This window comes from Lynx rufus, unplaced genomic scaffold (assembly GCF_022079265.1).
Source record: "Lynx rufus isolate CCGP_SWC_20201006 ecotype Redwood Valley unplaced genomic scaffold, mLynRuf1.p SCAF_16, whole genome shotgun sequence".
Taxonomy (NCBI): Eukaryota; Metazoa; Chordata; class Mammalia; order Carnivora; family Felidae; genus Lynx; species Lynx rufus.
The window spans coordinates 7322996-7329004 of NW_025814830.1; the positions used below are offsets into that span (position 1 = coordinate 7322996).

At 48.5% G+C, this 6009-nt stretch overlaps 1 pseudogene; it reads left to right on the forward strand.

The window, feature by feature from the left end:
* The first annotated feature begins 643 nt into the window (after positions 1–643).
* LOC124511718 (V-type proton ATPase subunit G 1-like) lies at positions 644–3796 on the forward strand (annotated as a pseudogene).
* Positions 3797–6009: the final 2213 nt, after the last annotated feature.

Below are 6009 nucleotides of genomic sequence, written 5' to 3' on the forward strand. Positions count from 1 at the left end.
TTGTTTCTTCTGGGTTTCTTTATATTGTGTGGGCTTCTTTAAAAAAATTTTTTTAGGGGCGCCTGGGTGGCGCAGTCGGTTAAGCGTCCGACTTCAGCCAGGTCAGGATCTCGTGGTCCGTGAGTTCGAGCCCCGCATCAGGCTCTGGGCTGATGGCTCAGAGCCTGGAGCCTGTTTCCGGTTCTGTGTCTCGCTCTCTCTCTGCCCCTCCCCCGTTCATGCTCTGTCTCTCTCTGTCCCAAAAATAAATAAACGTTGAAAAAAAAATTTTTTTTAATGTTTATTATTTATTTTTGAGAGAGAGAGAGAGAGACAGCGTGCAAGCAGTGGAGAGGCAGAGAAAGAGGGAGACACAGAATCTGAAGCAGGCTCCAGGCTCTGAGCTGTCCGCACAGCCGAAGTCGGATGCTTAACCCACTGAGCCACCCAGGCGCCCCTTGTGTGGGCTTCTTTATTCAGTCCGACCTCTCTTTTTCACAATAGAGGTATGTTAGTCTCCTATGACTGCTGTAACAAATTACCACAAGCTTACATAACACACATTTATTATCTTATAATTCTGGCGGGGGGGGGGGTCAGAAGTCTGAAATGGGGACCCGAGGGGGCGACCAAGTCGATTTAGGCTGCTCCCCTTGGGCTCGGAATGGCTGCCACCACCTCCAACCAGTCGCAGGGCATCCTGCAGCTGCTACAGACCGAGAAGGGGGCCACTGAGAAGGTGTCTGGGGCCCACAGGTGAAAGAACCAGAGGCGGAAGCTGGCCAAAGAAGGTCGGCTGAAATTGAACAATACCATCTGTGCAGAGAGGAGTTCAAGGCCGAGAAAGCTGCTGCTCTGGAATCCCACCTGTGCAGGTGCAGCACTGGAGCGGAGAAGGAGATGCAGGAGAGATGGCCATCCTCCAGACCTACTTCTAGCTGAACAGGGATGAAATCCTGGACAACCTCTCAGCCTTTGTCTGTGACATCTGGCCAGAAATCCATGAAGACGACTGCATAAATGGACAGGGGAGGAAGGAGCGATTCTGCCTGTGGATTGGCATTTTGTTTTGTTTTATTTTATTTTATTTTATTTTATTTTATTTTATTTTATTATTTTGTTTTATTATTTTATTTTATTTTATTATTTTATTTTATTTTATCAATTATTATTTTAGACAGAGGAAGCAAGTGGGGAAGAGGGGAAGAGAGAGGGAGAGAAAGAGAATCCCAAGCAGGCTCCATGCTCAGTGCAGGGTCCAACACGGGGCTCGATCCCACGACCCTGGGATTGTGACCTGAGCCAAAATCAGAAGTCAGACACTCATCTGAGCCACCCAGGCACCCCGATTGACGTTTTATTTTTTTATTTATTTATTTTTTTAATTTTTTTTCAACGTTTATGTATTTTTGGGACAGAGAGAGACAGAGCATGAACGGGGGAGGGGCAGAGAGAGAGGGAGACACAGAATCAGAAGCAGGCTCCAGGCTCTGAGCCATCAGCCCAGAGCCCGACGCGGGGCTCGAACTCACGGACCGCGAGATCGTGACCTGGCTGAAGTCGGACGCTTAACCGACTGCGCCACCCAGGCGCCCCCCGATTGACGTTTTAGATGCCTTCATGGAATATGGAGCTTCAGCAAAGCTTGAGTTACATTCTTGCGGAAAGGTATTGAATGATTGCTGGGTGTAATATAGTAGGTCCCCTCACTTTTAGGAGAATAGCAAATCTAGCTTCTTTGTACAAACTTAGAGCTTATCCAAAGATTTTCTCCTTTAACCTCATATCTCTTAGAAATGTAATGTGTTTACACTGTTTTTTCTATGCTCGAACAACATGTATATTAATACTTTTTCTTTCTTAGATGTAGTAAAAAGCCATTTTTTTAAAGAAAGAAAGGGAAGGGCGCCTGGGTGGCTCAGTTGGTTAAGCGTCCGACTTCGGCTCAGGTCATGATCTCACAGTTCATGGATTCGAGCCCCGTGTCGGGCTCTGTGCTGACAGCTCGGAGCCTGCTTTGGATTCTGTGTCTCCGTCTCTCTGCTCCTCCCCCACTCACGCTCTGTCTCTGTGTCTCTCAAAAATAAACATTAAAAATTTTTTTAAGTTGCCCATAATAAACAGTTACAAAATGACCGTGATATTAGAGCCGGTATTCTAGTGGAAGAGACAGACAATAAATAGAATACTAAGCAGAAAAATATCTCAGACACTGATCACCATTATGGAAAAAAACTGAATCAGGAGAGGCGGATATATTGCACCTGCTTGGGTGATATATTCATTTCCTGTGGCTGCCTGCAACAACTCAGTGGCTTAAAACAACACACATTTATTTTCTTACAGTTCTGAAGGTGGGAAGCCCAAACAAAAATCAGTTTCACAGACTGAAATCAACCATTGGCAGGGCTGCGTTCCCTGAGGCTCTGTGGGAGAATCAGTTTCCTTGCCTCTTTCAGCTTCTGGAGCTGTGTTCCTTGTTTTCTTTGGCTCTGCCCCTTTCCTCCTGCAGTGTAGCCTACATTCTGTGTTACGTTGTCTCTGTTTCTGTCCTGCTGTTGGATCTCCTTCTTGTAAGGACATTTGTGATTATCCTTGGGGCACACCTCGGTATCTCAAGTGCCTTAACTTCATCACACTTGCAAAGTGTGTTGAACCCAGAGATCAAGGGCTCGGAGGTCTTTGCAGACCATTTTTCAGCCTATCCAGGGAGTGTTACAATTTAAGTTTTATTTTTTAACTTATTTTTGAGAGAGAGAGAGAGAGAGAGACAGCATGGGAGGGGCAGAGAGAGAGGGAAAGGGAGAATACCAAGTGGACATGGGGCCCAAACCCAGGAACCATGAGATCAACCTGATGCTGATCAAGAGTGAGATGCTTGGGGCGCCTGGGTGGTTCAGTTGGTTAGGCGTCCGACTTCAGCCCAGGTCATGATCTCACGCTCCGTGAGTTTGAGCTCCGCGTTGGGCTCTGTGCTGACAGCTCGGAGCCTGGAGCCTGCTTCGGATTCTGTGTCTCACTTTCTCTCTGCCCCTCCCCTGCTCATGCTCTGTCTCTTTCTACCTCAAAAATAAATAAAACGTTAAAAAAAAAATCTTTAAAGGGGCGCCTGGGTGGCTCAGTCGGTTAAGTGTCTGACTTTGGCTCAGGTCACGATCTCACTGTCCGTGAGTTCGAGCCCCGCGTCGGGCTCTGTGCTGACAGCTCAGAGCCTGGAGCCTGTTTCAGATTCTGTGTCTCCTTCTCTCTCTGACCCTCCCCCGTTCATGCTCTGTCTCTCCCTGTCTCGAAAATAAATAAAAAACGTTAAAAAATTAAAAAAAAAATCTTTAAAAAAAGAGTGAGATGCTTAACCAACAGAGCCACCCAGGTGCCCCGGGAGTATTGCAGTTTAAATCGATGAAAGGAGCTTTATGGAAGGTTTGAGGAAGAGGAGGGAGGAAGCCACACAGAGATCTGGGGGGAGAGCCTTCCAGACAGAGGGAGCAGTGACCAGTGACCGCAGGGGCTGAGGAGGCTGGAGGAAGTCATTCTAAGGTGGGACCTAATTATCCCTGCCTCCTGGTGTTCAGCCCCTTGAGTAACCCCCTCTCCTTGACCGTGGGCTGGATGTAGGGATGTATTTTAAGGGATGGAGTTCAGCAAAAGTGATGGACTGTCCCTTCTGACACCAGATTACAAAAAGACAGTGACTTCCATCTTCTTTGCACCTCAATCCGGCGCCTCATGCTTCTCCCGATGAAGCCAGCTGCCTTCAGAGACGCCCGTGTGGCCGGGACCTGAAGGTGGTCCCCGCCACCAGCCGCCAGAGAAGTGAATCTTGGCGACAACCACCTGGTGAGCTTAGCGGTGGATTGCTTCCGAAAGAGGAACCGGGCTATCTGCAGCTGCTTGCAATTCCTGACCACAGAACCCGTGAGACGATGCTGTTGTCGCCCGTCACATTTGGGGGTGATTTGTTGTACGCATTGGCCAACAAGTGCAGGTCCGGCACCTGCACGGAAAAGCCAGGAAGCCAAAGTGTGCCTGGGAGGGGCGCTGGGGGGGCGGGGGGCGCAGGGGGAACAGTGGGAAATGACGTCAGGCAGGTTAGCAGAACACTTAGTAGGATGCCTGGCTCATGTCGGTCTGGTACTCAATTTCCTTTCATCATAATCTCAGTTTCATCATGTTCTTGGGTGGCTCGGTTGGTTAAGTGTCCCTCTCTGATTTCAGCTCAGGTCATGATCTCACGGTTCATGGGTTCAAACCTGCTTGGGATTCTCTTTCTCTCTGCCTCTCCCCCACTTGCACTCTCTCTCTTTCTCTCAAAAAAAAATTAAATAAATAAATAAACATTAAAAAAAGAGGTATTTTATTAAAAAAATAAGATGTCCTTCCTCCTTTCCCCCCACTTGAATAAAGTAACCAGGGATAGCATGAGAGAGGCCAGAGATGGGGTCTGACCCAGTTGTTGGGGGGGGGGTCAGGGAGAGCTTCCTGGAGGAGGGGATGTCTCTGAGACCTGGAGGTGAGTTGAGGAATAGGAATGAGCAAGGGTAGGGTGGGGGAGATGGCATTGTAGGCAGAGGACATCGCTGGAAACAAATAGGAAGCAGGGGAGTAAGCAGCGAGATGGGGCTAGTTGCTGCATGGAAAGGCACAAGCCTCTCGGAAATGGAAATGGAAGGTGATGAGGGAGGTGGGGCAAGCTGAGGGCAAAATACAGGCTGGCACCCCCCCCCAGGTGGAAAATATGTGATATTCCCCAGATCTCCTGGCTCCCCACGAACAAAGGAAAGGGGTTTAAGTGCTTGCCACGGTGATTGTGGGGAACTAAGGCAAATGAAACTTAAATTCCCTTACTGCCTCCAGCCCATTGGCACGTCCTTGAAACCGACAGAGTGACCTCCCTCCAGGAGCTCAGCTGCCTGGATGATGACACTTTGCTGGGGGCAAAAGGGAATCTTGGCTTAACATTATCCTGGCCCCCCAGGATCCTGTAAATGTATTTCTTTTATCTCAACTGCCCCCAAAATATGCTGGCAATCCTACTCCAAGTTTATGCCCCCCCATATACATCTGAAGGGTCTCATGACTGAGTTTTGTTGTTGTTGTTTACAAAAAGGTAATAAATGGCGTTTCCCTAGCAACAGCTAGCCCCTCAAGGTCCCAGAAACCTTGCTTCCAGGATTCCTTTAGAGATGTACTATCCCTGACCCCCTCCCCAACCTGAGGGTAAATAATGAGTTACCCCTCACTTCACAACCCCAGTGCAGCTCTTCCTGCCCACGGGTCTTGTCCCGGTGCTTTAATAAAATCACCTTTTTGCACCAAAGACGTCTTTAAGGATTCTTTCTTGGCTGTCAGACGCTTACCCGACTGAGCCACCCAGGCACCCCGCTTCCCCAGCCTTAGCCACTGACTGGCTCTGTTTGCCAGTCTCAAGGCACCCCCACGTGACTTATGGGTTCAGAACGCAAATTTGACCGTTTCCCTCCCCCCTGCTTATTTACTCTTTCCATAAATATTTATTGATGCCCTACTTTGTGCCAGGCACAGTAGCAAGGACTGCAGTATGGGAGTGAACAAAATGGACAAAAATCCCAGTCCTTATGGATCTGACCTAAACAAAATAAATAAGTCAAATATTTAGCATGTCGGGTGGTTACATGGGCTCCGAAGAAAAATAAAGCAGGAAAAGCAGATATGGTGGGTAGTGTGTGAGTTGTGTGTGTGTGTGTGTGTGTGTGTGTGTGTGTAAGGGGTTAAGTTTAATTTGGTGCCACCGAGAGCAAGGACCTGAAGAGTGTGAGGATGTCCAGACATATGGACATCAGGGGAAAGAACATTCCAGGCAGAGGAAAGAGCAGGTGCAAAGGCCCTAAGGTGGGATGTGCCTGGAGTGTTCTGGAAACAGCAAGGAGGATAATATGGCTGAAATAGAATGAGCTAGGTGGGAGAGGAGGGGATTAGAGAGGGAAGGTGGGTTGGTGCGGGGGTGATCGGGGGGTACAATCGTTATAGTTCTGTAGGCTGCTATCAAGATGT